Here is a 25,164-nt window from a genome sequence, read left to right on the forward strand (position 1 = left end):
TACATAAAATAACAAAAATAATTTGAAAATAGAATCGAATAGATAAATAGTTTTGATTAATACATATTTTAAGAACCCTCATACAAAAATTGAAAAAATATCTAGATTATTTATCTCATAACTGCAAATAATCAATTTATTTAAATTGCAGGCAGATAAAAGATGAAAATGTTTATCTAAATAATGCACAACACTTTACCACTCTATAGCTAGCCACAATATGATTGAATTTATTTATATGCAAATTTTATAGCAACACTGATATTATGGAAATACATATTATAATTACAAATGGCTAAATTATTTTTCTCTTTAAAATTCTGTGACAGACGGGAATAGTTTAGACCCAATATATAATATTCGGCATGCCACTGGTACGGACTTCTGGCCACGATGACATTTTTGAAGCGTTGAAAGCCTATATTATATTTAAAAAGTCAACAGCGGACATAGTGGCAGACAGTGATAATGGTGAGATATTTACATAATATTTGTATACAGAGCTGATCTAGCCACCATATACTAAAAATAATATGACATAATATAAATAATACGTTCCATAATATAATGATGTTATGATAAACGTATATATAATAATAATACTTACTAATGGCCAGATTTTAATAAAAAAAAATAGAATAAAATTTAAATTTATTTTTATTTCGTCGATAACGACGTATCATGGGAGCGAAAGATTCATGCGTTATTCTATTGTAACGACTCACATTGTGACACATAATATTATTATGTAGGCCGTAGGGTCAATCGTGGAAAGGTGTGAACATTTTGAAGAGTTTTGCACGTTTAGTTATGGTAGAGAATTATAAACAATATTATATGATATATTATATGATATATTATGGTCCATGATACTAGTATTATACGTGAGTACATCTATTGTATTTGACAACGAATTGTGCCTGTTATATGGATGCAAGTGAATTATTATAATAATACGCGATATCGATATTTTATAATACCTGCAGCCTCCAAAAAATCTCACCATCCAGTAGTTTTTTTCCTTCGGCACATTTTTTTCTGACTACAAAATATATATTATATATATTTATTTTTTAGATATTAAATACGTTTTGTATTATCCACGTAGAACGTAATATATACTCAATTACCGTAAGTTTGGTTTGGTTTATTACGATAACTCAGAAATGTAGAATTGATTAATATGATTATATATGTTTTTACATAACTGTATGATACATAGTGTTACCAATTCGTTTGGATTATATTAATTTGTTGGGTTGTTGTATATGAGGTGAAATACAGCCAGTAAGTAAGACACTCGGTATCGTAACGTGTTTAATAAACTGTACTGCTGTGAAGTAATATTTTTTTTAAATGGTATATTATACTGATTCATTGATAAATAGTGTTAGGAATAAAACATTGAAAAGTATAAAAGTAATGAGATAAATTTAAGTTTTATTTTTAATTTCAGGCATAATCTGATAGACTTGTTTTTTATTAATTATAGGTAGGTATATAAAATGTTCATAACAAAAGTCTAAATATGCAAAGAAAAATTACAAAATTTATGAAATTTGCATTCATTTTCAAAATTCTTTAAAAGACTCGATACTCCTAAAAAAATAAATGACTTAAAGCTTTTTCTATGAATTCTTTATAAAACAGAATTTTCAACATTTCTTATTCCTATCAAGCAACATAGTTAGGTAATTTCAAAAAGACAAAAAAATTAAAAATTAAAATGTACATCACTTTAAACTTAAGTTATAACTTATAACATAATATTTCAAGATTTGTGGAAGACAAGAATATTAAATATTGGCTTACAATTGAATAATTTATTTAATATTATAAAATATTTTATTTTTTTATTTACTAATTACTAGGGCTCAGATTTTAAAGCATAATAAATAAAATAAAAGCAAAAATGAAGCATATTTATTAAAAATTAAATTAAAAATAAAGCATGACCAAAAATTAACATGAATTAGTTGTAAAACTGATTTAAAAAAATTTAATAATTAATTTAAATGAAAAAAAAGAATTTACTATCATATTATATTTGGCAAGATTTTCAGAAGTGAAACTGATTCTATTGTCTGACATAATATTTTATACATATAGAAAACCATGCAAATAATCATTTAATCCGTACTGCGTATTCTGGATTTTCTTATTATTAAATAATTTTTTTTTTTTACCACTATAGCATAATAAACATAATATAATATTTAAAATAACCAAAAAAAGCAAAAAAGCATTTACACAAAAAAAGCCAAAATAAATTGGTTTATTTGGAATGAGAATGACGTGAAACGGATTTATGTATAAAAATTAAATTTTTATCTTATATATATAAAAAGCATTTTCTTTAAAATACTAGCCTACTAATTACCTATTTTTTAATCCATAGAAGTGCCTATTTTAAATATATTTTCTCATAACAAAAGACTAAAATTTCGTGATATAAAACTTTCAGAAACTATTATGCCGCTGTAGCACATAATATATAAATTAAATTTAGTAATAAATTGAAAATAACAAAACGATCCATGTCTTGAAACTCACAACACATATTATCTGCCACCCCACTCGAAGGCTCAAGTCATTCGTTTTATTCCCTATTACAACATAAATCAATATTATCTAACAGCATATAAGTGCAAAGTGGGCCAATGAATCGTTGTGTATATTTGTCAACCCTGAGGCGTTGGTGTCAGCGTAAATGTTTATTGTCGTCTTATACATATTGTTTTACATAATCATATAATGTAACACAATAGCTTTGATTATTAATTTCAAACGGAAAACAAAAGAAAAGTATAAAAACCATCGTTAATATCGAGTCACGTTCAATTACGACAACAACGATGACGTGGGACGTTGCGATTGAGAAAAAGAAAAACATTGACGACTGACGAGATTGAATTATACGGACACAACGAAGCCCCATCTAATAAAGACGTTTCGATCCATGCTCGGTGTTAACAGAGTCGCGTTGTTTATTTTATATTTATGTATACATACTATTATAAGGGCATCGTGATGAATTATTATTATTGCGCGATGTACGCGAATTGTTTAAACAAATATTCTCATTAGCTGGTCTCGCCCCATTGTATTTTACCAATTTACGTATATAAATAATAACGTGATCGTGAATATAGTTCGTTATGATATATTATAGACGGCGTTTCAGGCAATGGAATCTAATAAATCATGTTCTGGCTCGTTGAGATTAAAAAAAAAAAAAATGATTAATTTTTAATTTATTTTCCTTTGTGCAATTTAAATTATTTGCTTTAACTCTCGTCGGTGGTGTTGCGCGGTTACATAATTAATCCAACTTTGTGAATTTGTTAGCACCGTGGCTCGAGCGATTTTTCACCAATGCAATCTCCGTTAAACGTAGAAATAAAATTCACATTAAAATACGATAACCGTTACAAAATAATAAACCTTATTTGGTAATATACGATTAGTGATCCGTGTATTGTACGACAATACTTTTATTGAATTATGGTCACATTAGGACTCACTCCCTAACGTGTGTTTAAACGCTCGTAAAAGGCATGACATAACTAAACTTATGCATAATATTGTGTTTTATTGCTATTGCCAGTTCTTCTTATTTTCCGGTTTAAATCTAAAATCTAACGTATATGTATGCCTGCTGCAATTTAAAGCCATCGATAAATCACCGCGAATCGTTTGAACGATACGTTTTTTCCGCCATATTACCGCAAATATTACAATATTATTCGCATGATAATTATATTAAACTAATATCAACATAGCAATATTCAAGAACTTCAAATTATCCATAATCCTCCATCAATGAATAGTACCCTCAATTAATCGTTATCGGTGTATGATCGAATCTATTCCACTCGAACGACTTTTTTAATCCGTAAACTACTGCTACAACTATTTATCGAAGTCCAACTAACAACCGTACCTATATGTATAACATCATAGCAACTTAACTTTACTGAAAAGTTTTTCAGTGGCCGTTCTGTGATCTATAGAAAAACGGAAATTCTGCAGATAGTAATATAATGTTTGTCAATTTGAATTTTATCTTTTTTCCGAGTGAATTTAGGGTGTTTGAAAAAATCCAAAAGTCAAAATGAAAAAAAAAAGTCGTAACGAGAATGCGAGAAGTCCAACGTAATATCAATATATGAATATTGTTATACCTAATTGAACTTGAATACACAGCTGCATTGTAATAAATTATATCATTATTTAAAAATTATGTTCCTAAATTGCCTATACATCACACCGTGCTACTCGATGTATTATTATTAATATTATTTTGTCATTACGTTTCAAAGTATAATATGGAACCGAACAGGATGCTACATGTAATACAGATGTTTGGACTAGTATTGTTATTTACTTATCTCGGTACAGGACTTGTTTATAGTATTTTATGAAGTTCAATATCAAATGAAATAATTATAAATAGTAAATTTCACACATATTCGAGGTCCTTAACGTATCGTGCTACTACGTGATACTCGAACGTAAATCATTCACCTAAAATTAAAAGCATTCAATTTTGTTAACAAAAGTCTTTCTCTGTGTATTGTACGGATTGATTGAATCTATATTTTTTTTAAACATATAATTCAGAAGCATCACCATTTTTTGGTTCACTATTTTCTTCAACATTTATGTACATAACCATTTAAAAAAGAAAAAACTAAATTTCTGCCTCAGAAAATGAAATTACAATATACTTTAAAAAAAATGTTATAAATAAATACAATAATTAAATAAACTTTGAATAACTAAATCAGACATGTTTTGATTCAACAAAAAAAAAAAATGTAGGAACAGGTTGAATAAAAAGAGTTAACAAAAAAACCACTTGCAGCTATAGTGGCATAAAAATATAAATTATATCATCATAATATGAATAATATGACGGACAGCTAAAAATAATAAATCGTTGTTAAAAAAATACACGATACGCACTAATAATAACTATATACGTACCAATCGTATACACGCTTAAAAATATATTGTCGTAGGTACTGCAAAATTTCATATAGTCACCATCACTAGCTATCTTTACAATATGATTCGACGAGCAATCACATCCCCCCCCCCATTTCCTTTAACAATAAATTGATTAAAATTATGACTTTTGGCGTATTAAATCATTCTTGTACAGGCCATTAAACATTATAATTATCAAATGCCTATTTTTGTACAACATGCATAAACAGCAGAAACTACCATGTGTAGATTTTAAATCCAGCGTATAATTTATTATTTATTTCATCTCTATATCAGCTCATCATAATATATTCTAAGATATACGGACAAACTGTACAACCAAATTTAAATAATAATATGATAATATTTCATTATATGGTCATTACTCTGAGTCGAACAGCTCGAGTCCGTTTCTGCCTCACCTTTTTTCCGTCAAATTATAGCTGTAGGGTCGGCTGGAAACGAGACCAAGTTGCCGATCTTCATTTGCATTTGAAAACACGAGTGTGTTACGTGGTCATAACTGTTTGTGATTTTATTATTTTGATTATTATCAAAAACAGCGGAGAAAACCGACCGGACGTAAATTCGTTTTCGTAAAAACACTCGCCGGACCGAGTGACAAAATACTTTTTTTCTGCGCTTGAATTTTTAATCGGCAAATAATTATAATAATATTATACACTATCTGCAAGATTATCTGTTAAGTGGTGCCGTTTGATTAGTACGTGATAAGTAGAGTACTCAACAATTGAGTAAAAATGCATTTAAATGGTTTAAACTTTAATAATATGCAAACATTGCAAACACACGTATTATAGATACTCGAACGGTTAATGTACAAATTTAATGTAGAATAACGAACTTACCTAATATGGATAATAATAATAATAAAATTATGCCCAACTCGAAATTTTATATTATTCTGAAATACCTACCAAAATTCAAGTAATATTGTAATTTAATTTGTTATGTTTTATATTAAAATAGTTTTATCTTTTAGTGTGAAATATTAGTTATTATTAAAATGTATGAACATTTATTTTCATAAATTATGTGTGATTATTTATTCAATATGTATGTATAAACTATAAATTTAAATTTAAAAGAAATAGGTACGTATGTTATATGTATTTTTATTAATAACGAATTAACATCACATTCAAAATTGAATTTAAAATTAAATATTGTACCTAGTCTATAAAATATATTATTTTTGATTTATCTAACAGTACATAAAATAACCTAATAAAATCATTCTATACGGATTATATCATTCGTAATATTAAATATGATATAATGTTCAATTTCTTTTTTAAATTTTAAGAAACTTTCATGAAACAATAAAGAAAATTAACTGTAAACAATTTTAAGACTAGAACTTCTTTGTATTGATTTATTTTTCGTTAACCTTCTTCCCTTATTGAACGATTTTTTGTTTGTTATATTCTAATCTTCTATCTTCCGTTACAATTAATAAAGCTTTGTATAAAAAATATTTTATTTAAAATTGGTCGAAGAACATTGTTGCTTATTTGATCATTCTACTCTGATGTTTCCATAGTATAGCTTGATAATGAATAATTCGACTAATCTGAAACGACTGTCCGGCATATTTAAATTTTAAACTCTAAAGGTCATCGGACATAATCCAGAACAAATAGCTATTTCAACGCATAACAAATGTGCAAAACATTACTACAAAGTATAAAATGTTGTGTATGTACAACATTAACAGCATGGGCATTTAGCAATTTAATTTATGAAGATGACATTTAAATTTTTTTTATTAAACATTTTTTTTACATATTACTTGGCCTCAATTAAATAATTCATGTGGAGGTGTATTTTATTGTTTTTTACATATTGTTATCATTATAAATTTGTGTCGATCACTCTTTTTAAAAAGCATAAATAAAACTTGTCATAACCATTATATATCGCAGTTTTTATAGTATTTTAAAAAGTTAATTTATTCAACGCAATAATAAATACAAAAGATTTAAATGCGAAAAACAAACAAATATTTCAATTATAATGAAAAACACATTTTTAATACCTACCTACTTTCTAAAAACTGTTTGTATTTTTTTAAATAACATTTTATTATTATTTTTACTTGGACCGTCATTACTTTTTTAATTTTCTTTACAGGAATATATTATATACACATAAAAACATTTTAATGGCTGCCATTTAAAAAAATCAAAAGATGGTGGCTGCTACACTTAAAGAGGGTATATTTCTAATTTACATATATTTGAATATGTATTTTTATCCTATTTCAAATGAGTGTATATTTTATTACAACCACCGAAGTCATAACCACTACAATTATTAATATAATATTTTTTTTCTTATTTCGTCCAACTTTAGTCTCAGCTACTTTTTTTTTTTAATTTATAAGAATATCACAACTTAATTTATGTGAATATGTTATATTTGTGTACTCATATTTTTTTCCGACTCTTGAGGTACTTAAATTATTTGTCTTAAAATGTTTTTCTTTGGGTCAAAAGTAAACGCATACATGAAGTATAATAAAATTCATGGTTGCCATTAGAAATAATCATCCTAAGTATACTTACACTTATTATAAATACGTTTGGCTCACGATTATGTAAATGAATCGTAATAATTTTGAAGTTTTTGATTTCTGCTAGGTACCATGAGATTGATCGTTTAAAATCAATTAAATTCAAGGCAATTTTGTAATTCATTAATGAATTTTGTACTAGACAGTATTAATGTAGATATATAAGTAATAAGTAAATATGTATATTAAGTAGGTAATATAAGTATTGTCTATTATTATCCTAAATAGATGCATAAACGAAATTTAAGTTAAGTTAATTTCCAGCTGTGTCCTTGCTTTCAATATTAGTTTAGTATTAATAATATAATATTATGACGTTTTGTGTAATTAAAAATAGTGTCCGAGGCGATCATGTTTAGTTATTAATATTTAATACAGAACACAAATATCGTTTTACATTTCTGTAGAGACGATACGTCTTGGCATATAATATACATACAAAATATATAACATATGTATACAAAATTACATTATATATATATTATAAAAACGCGTGTTATCTGATAATATAACCACAATGCAACACACACACTCACACAATTAATTAACTTGTCCAAATGTCAAACTTTTCGTTTCTTTATGCTAGAGCACGTCGTAATAAAGTGAAAATTATATTTATAGTAATATGCGAGTAACATTATCAACGTGTGCAATACGTCCGTCAATGCACGTGTATACGAAATTTGTAAAATATTGTAATTTATCATCATCGACAAAATTAATAATATTATACGTTATCATGTTGCAAATATTTTTATTTTTATTTTAACACATTTTCAATAAAGTTTAAAGTCTAATAATATATATATTATTATTATTATTATATGATAATGGTGTTATGTTATATCTAGGACTGGGATTTCGATGCACTTTGCATTGTTTTCCAAAGCTTACAGTGCGATGCTCGTCTGGTCACAAATTTGTTTTATGTACTTATGAATGAAAATAAGAAAGTTTATTTTGAATTTGTTTGCATTTTTTGGGATTTTATAGTTTTTAGGTAATTTTCTTAATTTTTTAGCGCATTTTAGAGTTATTGGAGCATTTTTTGAGTATTTCACACCATCATGGTTTTTATATAAATATGAGAGATTATAAGTAGGTAGGTACTCGTAATTCGTATTATATTATTGGACAAGGTTTGAGTAATCACTATCCGTATTTCCTGTTAAATAATCTTAAATCGGTAAAATCGACGTCCGATGATATCGTTCGACGTTCAGTACGAGTTTTTTCGTCGTAAACACCGTTTTATTACTCTAGTTAATTTTTTTAAGGTAATTTTTTTGGGTTTTTTAGGGCATTATTTAGGGTTTTTAGGTCATAAAAGCATTTTTTAGGGTTTTTTAGGGCGTTAAAATCCCAGCCCTAGTTATAACCATTAAATATTTACATATTTACGATATCATAACAGTGACGTATCGTCACGCACAATGTTCGCTGATCGATCATCCATCGATATTATATAGTTATAATTATAGGTATCAGCATAGATCTGCGTCGACTTTCAAACATCCTGTAGAACGATTTCAGAAACGTAGACATTATCCATATAATACACACGTTATATTTAATAATTTCGGTTGTATACAGATGTGATGTGTGCTTACGTTGCGATAGAGATAACATTCTTCGGCACGAGTATTTATCATTATCAACAGAGCTAACCGACAAGTTCACCAAACTTGCCACCAATAATATCCCGAAGATTCTTCAACGATAATTCTGCGTTTTTCTTACTACCACGTATGATGAAGGATAAAAATGCATGATCCGCAGTGTAAGAGAAAATAGTGGCTTAAGCTTCTGTCAATCAATCTCAAAATAAATCAAATTAACCAACACGTCTGCGTGGCCTTCTCATATGAACACACCGAGAAGACACGTGAGACCTCCATTTAACAGGCTAGGAATAGGTCACACGCATCTCGTTAAAAATAAACATACCTATTAGAAACAGAGAAAATTCCATCATTTTCGGCTGTGTACATTCGTCACAGTTAAGTACATTCTTATAAGCAAGCTTTTGTTTTTGTTTGTTAGTTGGTTTGTTTTTTCGTTGGTCATTGTTGTTTTTTTAAACGTACATGTGAATAAAATAAACGATAGTAAATGAAAACTCTGTAAATTCATTATTTCGTTTTGTATAATGAGCCAGCATAGTACTAAAACTCTGATTTCTCGTAATACATATATCGGCTGTGTAAAGGTCTGCAGCTGACCACAGCTTTGAAAAAACTTGGTAATTAAATTTAATAAACGATTAATATATTATTTATTACCAATTGTATAAAAGTTCTATAATATATTATACTAATCAATAATCATATTATACTCGGTTTTTTGTCTATGATGATAATGCTCAACGCTCACTGTTAAGTGAAACTGAATCGCAGCTGTTTTCCTGAAGTTGGAACAAAATATGATGGTGAGTATAATTTCAAGAAAATGTAACTTTTAACTTTTACTTTGGTTCAATTTATATTTCCGTAAGATGTGTTACTTAACTTAGTTGCTTGAATTAATTATGGAATTAATTTAACTTAAATTGATTATCTTATTTTAGAATAACTTAATTTCAGCTTGCTATAAAAAAAAAATTTGACTCACACAGTTTCATAAGCCCCTTCTTACTTGAATGTTGTTTAAAATATATTATATAAATATTACGTACAATAGCTTAAGATATACTTAAAGTGTTCTGAAGAAAAAAACAATTTCCATACAGTATATTTTTGTCTCTTTGTACTTTATGATATGACAATAATACACAGCAAGAAATCATCCAAAATTAAAGCTGTAATCGGCCAAATTTAATGTACGTCATCTCAAAAGGGGTATGTTTGAAAGGAAATTTCAAAAGTAAATTTTTTTAGCTGTATATGTAATGCAAACCGTATAATTTATGTATCTGGTATATATGTTTATGCGAACGTATATATTCAAAAATCGTTCGATGTATATGCGTAGAATATTAACTATCGCTCACCGAGCATAATGTTATACTGATACGATTTCGAGAATGTATTATATATTACACACATATATATATATATATTGCATACGGTTGTGCTGAAACAGACTATTATTGTGGAAATTTATGAGTATAGAAAAAAAGGGGAAGAAGAGAGATAGAAAATCGAATCGCCCGCTGTTAACCGCATAATAATTTTATATCGAATAAATATATATATATATATATATATATATACACGCATATATAACGCTGAAAGTTCCTGATAACGTAGGTTTATATATAGTCTAGACCGAATTTCCAAAAATTTAAAGACGTTACTGCAAAATCACATGCATGAGAGGTCGGTTTGATCTCTTGTCGACGACGACAACGACGTCTATACATACCTGTCTGTCAATCTATCGTTCCCATCGTATATATAGATAGGTATACCTACTATACCTATACAAGACAGTACGACAACGACGATAAAAAAAAAAATAAAAAAACGGAGCTCGAGGAAGTCGACGGAAACTGTAATATATACGTATGATAGGTATATATATTTTGGTAAATGTATCGATGGAGGGTTTTACGGATCGACGATGATACGAGACGAACCGGTAAAAGAAGAATAATAGTATGGCCGTCGTGGTTAGAGAATGACGAGGAGAAGTGGTAGCGGGGCGAGGGCGATCGCTGGGAGGAATGGAGATGGGCAAGAGAAACGAAGTGAAAGAAATTACTTTTTTCTTTTTTTTTTTCGATCGGTTTAATATGTGAAAAATCTAAAAAACTACGGTCACCACCTAAGTGGTGAAGGGGTTGGAAAATCTGGGATTTGATAGAAATGCGTAAAAAATTTTAACTCTAGTGAACACGATAAACGTAGATGTAGCAGTCACAGCATCAGCGACGCGCCGACGACTCCACCCACGCACGCACACAATGCCGCCACTATTGAAGACGACTGCAATACTTCTGATCGTTACACTTTGCTGTCTGCCACGTGTATGGAGGTTATATAATATAATAGGTACCCAATAAAGGCTATATATTACTGCTGCATGGTTCACATTCAGGGCGAATTGTGTAAAAAAAAAATATAACGAATTTTTGTATTCCTCTGTTCTTGGACACGGGAAAGTCAATAAAAGCCCGCACATTCTTGCTGCGGTTCGGTTAACTATTAGTTTAGGTTTTTTTCCATCCGTTCCCGACCGTTTTTGTTTTTAAATTAAGGCCTGATTGGGTTTACGTAAACGTGGGGTGGTGGTTGCACGAAAACGAATACCTCCACGCTTGACTGCGCTGAAAATCGGTGTTTGATGAGTTTTTCAAACTATATATTATTATTATTATTAAATCGTATACACAAACACTGAGGCTGCAGCCATGTATGTAAGAATAGAATAATAACATGTCTGACGTGTAACGCGATTGTAATCAAATACCATTATGATAAATATTCAATTTCGGTTTCGAGACGTTGATCAAGGGGTTATCTTAGTGTGCGAAATAATAATAATATTGAATTTTGCTTATTTTATACGCACAACTGTTTTTAATTTTGTAATTAACTGCATTAATTCGTAATGCATTTGATTTACAATAATTAGGATTTGTATAATGTATTAATAATGTATACGAATTGTTGTTATTATTATTATATAATATAAAACCTAGATATATTTAATATTTAGCAATCGATGTTTGTTGATATAAGTATAAATTAAACATTTAGAAGATTGCTATTAAATTAATAATTTTAGAACCTAAAACATGTTTTATAACATTTTTTTTAAATAAAAATAACGTCTTGGTTTGAAGTATACTATACATAAATAAACTTATATTACTAATAATAATATCGAGATCCATAGATAAGTGATCAAAATATTAGTTAACAAAGTATATTAATTAATCTGTTGTTATTATAATATGTTTAAAAAAAATTGCACACACAATAAAAGTTTAGCGTTTAGTCTTGTCACTAAAACAATGAAAACAACAAATTACAATGACTGGTACACATTTTTTTCTAATAATTAAAATTATAATAAGAATTATTGTTCGTTTGTGCGAGTGACTATAATATTTCATCTTCCTATTAGTACCAAATTTTTAGTTGAGAATTAACTTAAAGCAAAGCAAATTAATTCAATCTTGACTGATCGAACAGCAGAAAATCGAAGAATTCGAAGCTCGTCATTACAGTAGTGTAGGAAAGAGCATTTAAAAAAGAGGATGGTGAAAGAGGAAACTGTATAAACACACTTATACTCAATGTCAACCAACCAAAAAATGCAAAAAAATCATCAGACACTGTTTTCCGGAAATTGATAACATTTTATCATTACATATTACAATTTGAACAAAATTAGATAAAATAAATATTAATTAATAATAAAATAAAAGCATCAATCATGATTATATTGTATACATAAAATAAAAATTCTGAAATCAAATATTTTCTTATGAAATAAAAAAAAAAAAATTAAATTGAGTGTTTATATTACAGGCCCACGTTGAATACATATAAAATATAATTTTATGTACAAGACAAGAATAAACATAAAACGATGTTTTAATAAACTAAATAAAAGAGATTCAAACTTAAGATACTACTGTCTACTATATGCAGTGTCTATACATAGTTTAAATTTTTTAATAAAATATGTTCTTTTAAAATCGAAAATTAAAGTAATTAGTTGGTATACAATTAATGAATAAAAATAATAACCTTTTAAAGGAACTAATTAAATCTAAATTATGTAAGCTAAATAAACTTCAACAAAGTTTATAAAATTATATTTTAACGACATTGTTTTTTTAATATTTTTAAAAACAAATGAGAATAGTTTATTGTTAAACAATATTTAATAATAATAATATTCATACAAATATAGGTAGTTCATAATAAGCTATAATTAAATTGAAATTATTTCCAAAAATTAATATATAGTGAGTAAAATTATATTATACATAATTATGCACAATATGGTATAGAGAGATGGATTTCTTAACGTATTGGTAGGTTAGCAGGAAAATAGGCATACCTAAGAAACAACGTATACAAGTAGATTATACAAATATTTAATTTTTTATTTATCTATTATATATAAGGATAAAAATATTTCATAATGTACAAATAATAAAAGAAAAAGTATTTTCTTACAATTTTAAAACATTGAGTCATATATCTGATGAACTTTGTTAGCGACAAAAAAAGACTTATGTATTTTGTAGGATAATTTCCCTTATCATCAGCCATTCTCTGAGCTTAGTAATATATTGGTACATCACGTACCCGTGTCCGCTGTGGATTTTACGTACATTTTAAATCAAACGAACCGCTGATCTGATTGGAATAATAATTTATCATACATTAATACTATAGTGAAATATTATAATATTTCCTACCTATAATAATTACGATTATTATATTTTATATGCTGTAAATTGCACTTATTATTTAGTTTTAACTTCAGTTATGAAAAGTATGGTTTTGTTCAATCAACATTGATCTATTATACACATGATGTTTATTAAAATAATTAAAAATTAAAAATTTAGATTAAATTAATCAATTTATTATAGAATCTTAGGCAAACTATTGTATTTAGATTTTGAAAAAGAAATCATATTCTTGCTTCTTAAGCTTTGATCTTTAGATGATTTCGAGTAAATATTATACATCATCATATTAAGACTTGTTTATTCGTGTTATACTAATTGCACAATATCTTAATCTTATAATATGATTATTGTACTCGTATATTTTTATTTTATTTAAATTAAGCTACTAAATTAGTACTATATACTATATTATCATAAATGTTATTGAATAAAACGTTTTTAATTTAAATTACAGTTGGGTATTTATCAAGCGCAATTGGTACATCAACTATGAAAATTAACTGGCACGATATATTGATAGGCATATTTGAAAGATAATTTTAAGCATAGTAAATTGGTAAACTCCCATTATTACTTACAACGGTGCAGTCGTTATAGGTGCTACATATAATTTATTATATAGTTGTAGGTATTATTATGTCTGGATTGAAAATCGCCATTGTACTCTAAGTTTGCACTGCAGTTCGTCAATAAGTCATCCGTATCAGTTAAAACGACGGTCGTTGTGTGTTATTATGTCGGTGGCGATAATTTATAATTAAAATCGTATCGTAACTCGCACGGCAACGCCTGGAGATTCCGAATGTGTGAATCGATGCCAACAAATCGAATTTCGTCGAACAAATCGTGTTGAAATAATAACGTTAGTATAACTATATTATGATTTACTGACTTCTGTAATAAATTCGTCACCTAACCCAACCATTTAAAGTCGTTGTAATTTGACAAAGTCATGATAATAACAAAAATAATTTTAAATTGCTGTTTCTTTATATTTAACAATTGACGCTGATATTTTATAATATTTTATGTTGTTATAACGCAAAAATAAGATAATTAAATCTTAAACTAGTTAATAATTTAAAATCTGAATGATTCACTACACTTAAAGTTAAAATGTATAGAATTAGAGTATGTTATTTGTAGGTACAAATAGCAAAATTACGCTATTAAACATAGTTGCACATGTTCGGAAATGCGAGTAGGTACTTGAGATTAAATTAAATACACAATACGAGAATACGACGTAGAATATATAAATGTGTCTTTCTTGGCTCATCGAAGCTGCCTATATCGCCAACCTATGCTGTAATAAGATTACAATATGTAATACAAAATACTCACTTGGAGTACTCGAGTCGTTAAAGAATAAAAAAAAAATTTTATCGATTGCGGGTATAAAAGAAGAAAAGAAGGGCTTGTAATGTATTCTTGAGAGATGAATTGTTGGTGAGCATTGACTGTAAATTAGATGATATAATTACGCTGGCCACTGGTCATAGAATGATAAGCTGTTAGCTACTTAAATAAATAGAGTTCTGTGCTTTTAAAGACTGTCTACTGATTTTGACAACAGACACCATTTGGCTACCTGTTCTCTCTGGTAGTATAGGTGTAGGCTAAACGTCATTCTAAATACAAGTTATCCTTCAGGTGGAGGTGGATTACATCTATGGTTCACATATTTTATATATTTAATGACTTCTTTCCCGTGTCTGAACAAACATGGACTGTTATTTATTATAATATTTAAGACTAAATATTATATTATTATTTTTATTATTATCAAGCTCGTGGTTCTATTTTTTTCTATATATATAGTAGCAGTAATATATATACAGAGTAACCATTTTATAATGTATATCACTATACAATACATTCTATTATATTAAAATTGTAAAGTTTTTAGGTACCTACCTAATACCAACTATATTATAATTTGTTTTGTATATTTTATAAATTATATGACACTACGTACTATATTATATTGTGATAAAATTATCAATAGAGCACCCCTCTCCCTTCCGAAATTATTTGGTGCATAGAACGATTTTTTAATAATATTCAACACTAATATTATCTTGAATATAATTTAAAGTATAATTTTTTTAAATATTTTAATTAATAATATATCTTATTATCTAGTTTAGTCATTATTATTAAGCATAATTTTTCAATAATCTCATTCTAAAGCATAATATGTATATACATTTTTAATAATTTGGTAAATAAAAAAGAATCGTGGACAAGTTCTTAATTAGTTTTATAAGCACCTATTTAAAGTGTTGATAAGCAGAGCAGTCGTGGGCCTACATTTTGCAGGGTCCCCAATGTCAATTTACTCCACTCTACATTAGGTAACTCTATTATGGCTATAAATTAGATTTTTAAACATTGAATTTAAAAAAAAAAAAAAATATTCTGCCTTAGAATACAAAATTAAAATTCTACATTAATATTACTTCATAAAATTATAACGTTAAAAAAATATCAAAAATATTTATAGTATTTTATTTATAGTTATTGTGGAAAACATTTTCAAAAACGTCGATACTTTTCGACATTATTATTGTTGATTGTTAGAACAACCATCTTGTATAATAATTTACGACTGCCTCTATATTGTTTTAAATGTTATTATTTTTTTTTTTTAACGGTCAAACTTTTGTTTTAATGAACAGTAGTTATTGTAAGCAGAGTTGAAATCCTCTTTAACGTTTATCAACCGTACACTTGAAAGTTTTAAAAGTATATCTTACTGACTGTCTTTAGGTGTGATGGCTTCACGAAAACTATTAGGAACGATACCGATTACAACTCGAGACTCAACGTCGCCGACACCTCACCAATTATTATTCATCACTAAATTTGATATTTTAGTTGAGAACCATCGGAATAAATGTTTATTACACTGTCTTTAACAAATTTTGTGGTAAATGGGTTTTTTTTTCAACTTACAAATCGAGTTTTTGATTTATAGATATATAAAAACGTTTCGTACGGTCATTTAAGTGTATAAATATAGATCACCCCGTGTGTATGTATATAAGTGAACTAAATAATAGACGTCTCGGAACGGCATAAAATTAATATGTAATGAAGCGTGTAAAACGAATCGACGTTGGTATATGGTTGTTAGCGGGGTGGTGAGTTGGGAGGCAGTGTGTCGTGAAGCGCTTACGACAAGGGACTTCACTGTGCGCAATAGTCAACTTTTCGAGGCTACTGACTTTGATGAATAATAATATACAAGGTGATTCGCTGAGCATGATCACTCTCTCTTTTCCATCAATAATGCAGTTATTCAAAACCTGATTTTTAGAATTTTTAAATAATTTACTCATTAAAGATCGTAATTTAAAATTCTTTAGATTGTTTGTATTGCTATTAAAAAGTAATATGATACAATCTTTTACAAACTATTACCCCTCTTTTTTACCATAAATATAATTATTTAGTGGATTATTTTTCTGAGAAATGAGTAGTGTTTTTAATTTTTTAACATTGTAGTGTATTAAGAATATTTTTACAAATAAATTTTCAAGAACTATATTATACTATATATTAAACTTAGTATAAACATTTTAATAACCAATAAGCTACTTGATCGAATTTCGAATCAGATACATATATCAAAATGCTCACAAATATTATTCATTAAATAATATAAAAGTTAAAATGGGCGGTACATCATAAATCAAAATTTATACAAATTCGCAATTAAAAAAAAAATATAGGTGGTAATAGAACATACGTCTAAATACAATTATTTATTTAGTATAGCTCTTCGTCAATACAATAATATTAATATACGTTTGCTGGGTGTATAGGATTTTCATCGAGAATACGTATGTTTTGTCTGGCGCTGCAATTGTAGCAGTGTCTCAGATTTAAGGTTAGTACCCATATAAAAATCATATTATGTAGTTTGTCATTTCACTATCATTAAACTGGACGCCACCGCTGCCATCGTTAAAGCCAGTCTCACCTAATTTATTTTAAATTTAAATTTCCTGTAGAATGTCTTCGTTTCATTCGATTCTGGATCAAGATTATTTTCGGTCCAGCATCAAAATAACGTCGCGAGAGAAAAACGTTGTTTACATAGGTGTGCGTGGTGGGCTTGTACATAATAATAATAATAATAATAACAATATAGTGCACCATATCGAGTTTTACGTCCGTTGGTTATGTAATCCCCCACGACCTGTGTTGTGTATATACGGCCGAGTGGCCGCATCGTGTTTTTCCTGAAAATATATTTTCGTCTGAACCATTATTGCCGACGCGAATAGAATAAAAATATATAATAACAACGACAGACATTCGTTAAGTGGAAAATGTGAAAAATATGTTTGATATACTCACTGGAGCTTGCTATACCGTGGTGGACCACCTCGCGTGTATGTTATTGTTAGTGCTGATGTCTTGCAACGATATCGATACCATGGAAAAATATGTCATCTAATATAACGATTATATAATATCGAAACCAGCTTTAATTAAAAGTTACTGAAAGTTAGATTCTATAGTTTTTTTATACAGGTTTCGTGTATTATAATTTATGAGTATTTTAATAATTTTAAATAATAATTACTATCCGATGAACGCAACAATTTTATTTTTTAAAACGAATCGAATTCGAACCACTTGGAATGAATCCAGAAAACCCTAAAGGGACCAAAAATGACAGTACTGACTAAAATATAAAGAAAAATGGAACTGAAATTAGATTCAACTTTCATCGAGTTGACAAAGCATTGGGGGAAGGTTTGTCTGTGGTTAATTAATTCGATATTCTTCGAATCAATGTCGGTATTTGAAATTATTTCGTTTTCCATCACTGTATTTCATTACAATATTATAATAATACCTAACTACCTACCTACATACCTATCCTTTTAATAAAAAGTTGGGTGAGTTTGTGGGATTGGCCTTTGATAGTAGTCATTACACGGTCACATATAATATATATACTATACAAAAATTCGTAAAAAAAACCTGTCATCGTTTTGTTTGAATACCATTAATAATTGTTGCAAGCTGTGTACAATTTGGCAAAATATTATAAAAATAACACACCATGTTCTGGAAATTACGACGTAAAAAAAGTGTTCATAAGTTCGTCTTTGTTGGCCATAATGCATATACCTAGCTAAAAACTCTAATATTCTTTTCGGGTTTTTGATGATGCGCGTGTTACGAACTACAACAGCGTGCCAATAAATATTATTATCTTAATAGACGTCAGCTATACACTAAGTTACATTAATAACCGATCAAATTAATGAAATAAATTAAAAATAATAATGAATTATAATTTACTGAATCTATATTTGAGTTATGACGTAACAGCAGTATATTGTATAGTATTTATTTCATTTTGTACAGTTTTATCGTCTGCAGTTCAGCGTGATGCAGGGTGGTCTATGTGCATAAATCATTCGAGTCGCGAACGAAATTATTATCGTTTAAATATTTTCATTTTTTTTTTTTTTTTTTTGGTTAACCATATGTGCAGTGGGCGTATCTTAAATACATTTCCTTTCAACTCGTGTGAATAAAACAAACTAATATTTTAATTAGCCAAACAAATACAAATGCAATTGATACAGTTTTTTTAGAAATTTTTATGTAATACACTACCACACTAATCTGATGATACATGCTATTGATTAATAATACAATTGTGTGTTACGATAATATCGAAAGGTAATTTATGTAAAAACTGTGTTAATAACATACGAGTTCTTGTTGGTTTTTATTATTAAGTGAAAAACCTTTAATTTTTTTTTCGTGTAACTAGGAGACACGGCTCTATACTTGCCAACCTTTTCGGTTAGTTCATGTAAAATTATCGTTAATTATAAAGAATTACCTAATACCTACTTAAACGCATTATAGTTTGATAACTTATCGTGGTTGTTTTTTAGTCTCCACGGAAATGTTATTGACCGAAACACAAAAATCGCAATAACTTTGTTTATAATAGATATTTAGTTAATAATACCTAACATTGTAGCGATAATAATATACTGTCGTATAACACAATACGATATCTTAAAATACGAAAGCTTCGAAATGTGGTGCTGGAGGAGAATTCTAAGAGTCGGCTGCAGGGCCATATTTACAATTAGACAGGATAGGCAACTGCCTAAGGCCTCCGTTATTAGAGGGCCTCGGATTTATATATTTTTTTTTTTTTTTTTTTTAACGTTTATTTAAATATACACAATCTGTAAATGTTGTTTTACAATAAGTGCATGTGATGGAGGTGATATGGTTTTTGAGAGGCTGGAAATAAGAAACCGCCCATTGGAGGCACTTAAGGTTAGGATTTTAGGCTAGGATTTTAGTTTGCTAGTAGGAGAGGGTGTGATTACAAAATTAAGGGAGATAGAGGTATAAACAATTTTAGATTAGTAGGTCACGACACCAGGTACGTTTTAGACGCCTTCTGGGGTCACCAGGAATAGTGTTGGTAGATAGTTCGGAAATCAGGGGATTACGATGGCTGTGGAACTTGGAGTGTGTGCGTTTGTAGAAGGTTTTTGCGACGTTTTGAACTGTTGGAATAGCTAGATCTTTATGTAGAGTGTCGTTAGATATATAATAGGGAGCTTTAGTTATTTGACGGAGACATTTAGATTGGAAGATTTGAATTTTGTTTAAGTTGGACTTTTTGGCTGCACCCCAGAGTTGGATACCGTATGTCCAGATTGGTTTGAGTAGGAGTTTGTATAATAGTAGCTTGTTTTTTAAGTTGACATGATGTGATGTGAGGAGATAACGTAGTTGTCGAGAGCGATTATTTAAGGCAAGTCTTTTGTTGTGGGTGTGGGTTGCCCAAGTTAACCTGCGGTCTAAATGTAGACCTAGGTATCGAACATTTTGGGCGGTTGGGAGAGGTACATTGTTGAGGAAGATGGGCGGGCAGACTATTTGCCTTAGTGTGAACGTACAATGGATGGATTTTGTTTCGTTGATTTTTATTCCCCAGTCTTTATACCAGGTTGATAAGAGATTGAGATGATTTTGTACGAGGTTTGAGGCTATTTCGGGGTCGGAATGGATCGCTAGAAGCGCCTTGTCGTCGGCAAAGTCACAAGTTGTAGTGTTGGGGGTGGTAGGTTGATCTGAGGTGAATAAATTGAAGAGTAGAGGTGCTGTTACGGAACTTTGAGGTACCCCTGCGTGGATTGGTGAAACTTCGGATAAGGAGAAGCCAGATCGAACGGAAAAATGTCTGTTTTCTAAATAGGATTTAAATAATAGAAAATAGTAAGGTGGAAGAGTAGATTTGAGTTTGAAGAGTAAGCCTTCATGCCATACTCTGTCGAATGCCTGTGATACGTCGAGGAAGGCAGCTGTGCAAATAAGCTTTTTCTCAAGAGTGTATGATATTTTATCCACAAGACGATGGACTTGGTGTATTGTAGAGTGGTTATGACGAAATCCAAATTGGGTATTAGGTATACTGGCTTCAATGATAGGAAGGATGCGTTTTAGGATAATTCATTCAAAAATTTTAGAAAATAGTGGAAGAAGACTAATGGGCCTGTATGATTCGGGAGAGTCGGGAGGTTTGCCAGGTTTGGGGATCATAATGATGATTGAGAATTTCCAAAGAACAGGGAAGTATGACAGTCTAAGTATAGAGTTGAAAATGTGTGTTAAGAGAAGTAAGGTTTTTTTGGGGAGTTGTGTAGCTACCTCAGCTGTGATTAGGTCGTAGCCTGGGCTTTTGTGACGAGGGGAGTTTTTTATCTCATATTCAACGTCGCTAGGTCGAATATGTTTAGGTGGGAGAGTCATGGGAAGAGGGTGAGAGAGAGAATGGTTCACTTTTTCGATTTGAGAAGGAGTGAGAATATTGTTGTGGGGTTGGAAGGTAGAGTAGAGATGATGTCGAAATATATTGGCTTTATCTAGGTCAGTGACAGCCCAAGTACCATCGGATTTTTTTAGTGGAGGAACAGATTGTTTTGTTCGAAGGATTTTCCTTGTTGTTTGCCAAAGCGAGTTGTCAGTAGCCGAGAGGGAGACGAGACGTTTGGTGAAATTATCTGATCTAATAGAGGCTAGGAGTCTTTTAAGTTTATTTGTTAAATTGTTGAGTTTGCGTTTGTCCGAGGGATATTTGGTTCTTTGCCAAGTTGCACGCGCTCTCCGTTTGTCTGAGATTAGTATTCTTATATGTAGGGGAAGATTTATGGAGGTGTTTTTAATTGGTATTGGGGAGGAGGAGGACCAAGCAGCTTCTTGTATAGACTTGGTTAGGAGGTGTACGGCTTCATCGATATCGTTTGGAGATTTTAAAGTGATTTTGAGGTTACATTGATTATCAAGGGATGATTTGAATTTTGCCCAGTCCATTTGGCCTAGGATGAGGCTTGGTTGTTTTGGTTTAGCAAGAGGGGCAGAGTCAATTGTTAGGAGGATGGCTGAATGGTCAGAATAGAGGTCGTTGAGATTAGTTGTTAGGCTGTGGAAACTATTGGGAATTTTAGATATAAATATGTCCAAAATGTCTGGCCTTTTTCTGGGTGAAGTGGGCCAGTATGTCGGGGATGGGGGAGAGTGTACTTTGTAGTTACGATTTTGTGTTGCGAGTTCAAGTAGGTTACCACGGGGATTGTTTACGCGACAGCCCCATTGTATATTTTTAGCATTTAGATCGCCTCCTATTATAAATTTATGACCAAGAGTAAGGAAGAAGTCGTTGAATTGATTTAAGGTTATTGTGTGGCGTGGTGGACTATATACTGCGAATATATTTAGAGGGGTGTTGTTAAGTGTTATTTGTATGCCACTGGCTTGAATGTGGTCCGTTTGGAATTGCGGGAGAGGATAGAATAGTAGGGGAGATTTTACTATGATGGCGGCTCCCGCGTGTGCGGTGCCATCAGGGTGGTTGGTTTTGAAGACTTGGAACCCAGGAAGGTAGAAGTGTGTTGAATTGGTGAAGTGAGTTTCTGATATGAGTGCGATGTCGATTCTGTTATTTTGTAGTAAGGCTAAGAGTTCGTCTTTGTGTTTTGCTAGACCATTAGCGTTCCAATTTAGGATGAGGAGAGAGTGAGATGTTGCGTTATTATTTGACATTTTTGGTGTTAATGAGATTTGAGAGGACGGTGGTGAGGAGAGAGATAAGAGGGTTTATTATAGATTTGAACTCATCAAGGAATTTTAGAAGTGAGGATTCGTTGTTGTTTGTGGAGGTATTAGAGTTTGTGGACTGGTGACCCTCAGTTACATTAGCATACGTACGTGACCTGGGTGTGTTTTCGGAGCCTGGTTGTTGCTGTTGATACTCAGGATTGGTGTTGATGTTGAGATTGAGATTATGAGGCGGTGGCTGCTGGGCTTTCTTGCTTGAAGTGTTGTTGTTGTGTTTCCGGGAAATTGTTTGATATATTGTGCATCCCTTGTAGTTGGCTGGATGCGCACCTTGACAGAGGCCGCATTTTGCTGGTAGATCTGGAGATTTTGTGCACGATGATGAAAGGTGGTTTTCTCCACATTTGACACATATGGGTGGGTAAGCGCAGTATGAGCGTGTGTGTCCATAGCTTTGACAGTTTTGGTATTGTGGTATCTGACGTTTTTTATGGGGCTCTTCTATTTTTACTTTTGTATGCAAAATAGAAGTAATAGAGAAGATATCGGTAACGTTTTCTCCATTAGGGTCTATGTCAATAAAGAACATGGGCAACGAGGTTTTGGTTTGGTGGTGTTTAACATTGGTGACATTTCTCACCGTAAAACCTATTTCTTCTAGAGCTGTTGTTATATCAGATTCTGGAGTTGATGGATGTAGGTTCCTTATGACTGCTCTTAGAGGTTTGTCGGATTGGAGCTGGTATGTGTGGTACTGTGCATTGATTTCTTTCAATAAGTGAATGATTTTTCTGTAATTGTCTGGGGTATCAGTTTGGACTTTTAGATGAGTTGATGTCGATTTGCACGAGAAGGTGTTTGGACCGATAGCGTGTTTAAATTGGTTTAGCAACCCCATGTAGTTAAGTACCCGTTTAATGAAAATGGGTGGAGGCAAAATTGTTTTCGGTGTATTGTTAGTGGTATTCAGTTGCTCCTCGTTTTGATTATCAGATATGACGTCGAGGTGTTCGATAGTAGACTCGTCTACAGATAGAACGCTATACCTGTTTGGCGTGACGAACGATTTAGCTTTCTTAATGGCGGCTGTATAGGATGGAGATTGCGGTGGAGTGGATGATGTCGATAAGTTACGTTTTTTTTTTTCCTTTTTGTCATCATTATTTTTAATTATTTGGTTATTGACAATTTTAATCGGGGATACGGTTCTGGAGGCCATATCGCCAATGTTATCGGAGTCCAAAGGTCACCGCGCGCGACGGTGCCTGTGGCCGGTTTGTGTTTGACAAGGTATGTTTCGCAGTAGTGGGATGTATTGTATTTAGATTAATTTATAAATAATTTAAATATTTGACGATGTTACTTGATTTGGAGAAGTATTTATCTCGTGAGTTGATCAGCTAACAAGTTTGTAACAAGAGTGTCAGGTATTTCGTTGAATGAGATGAAAAATAGAATTTTCTGTTCAGTAGAAGTCTTAGAGCTGGACATACTCCGGGAGCGACGTATAAATGCGTGCGCACTATCGGACTGCCTGCGCGTGACTGATTTATATATAAATCTTATTTATGTTTTTTAGAGTATTACTTTTATCATATAAAATAAAATATATAAGAAACATATAATTCAAAAACAAAAAACAAATTAATCCTTATAGCTTATCAGCAGAAATGTAAATGAAAATAAATAAAAGTCTATTTTTATACATACTGGAAACACCATACGGACCACAACCATCGGCCACCACTCACCAGTCTTAACAAATATCACAATTCACAAGTATATTAATAATAAGTAAGCATTCAACACACGATTATGATAACCGTCACTCGTGAGTCAATTTGCTATGTGGCCATTTGGCCATTTGGGTACCTAATAAAGTAATAATATAGTAACTAAGTTTGATGGCGATTTCTATAATATATATTATTATTACTCTGAGAATATAGGTAATATAATATTATTATATTATACATAGATAAGTCATACAAGATTAGAGACGTTTTGTCGATAGACGAAACAATATAACCGCATAACAATAGCTATTCCTTTTTTCGACGATTTCATTGAACAACTTCAA

The 25,164-nt window shown here is 30.3% G+C and overlaps 1 protein-coding gene across 1 annotated transcript in view; it reads right to left on the reverse strand.

Moving 5' to 3' along the window:
* Positions 1 to 25,164, reverse strand: part of LOC107172921 (TWiK family of potassium channels protein 7-like) — a 109,892-nt gene that overhangs the window by 37,445 nt on the left and 47,283 nt on the right. The gene's annotated exons all lie outside the window — the stretch shown is intronic.

The sequence above is a fragment of the Diuraphis noxia genome, unplaced genomic scaffold (genome assembly GCF_037042655.1).
Source record: "Diuraphis noxia isolate RWA-SAM2 unplaced genomic scaffold, SU_Dnox_SAM2 contig0004, whole genome shotgun sequence".
Classification (NCBI taxonomy): Eukaryota; Metazoa; Arthropoda; class Insecta; order Hemiptera; family Aphididae; genus Diuraphis; species Diuraphis noxia.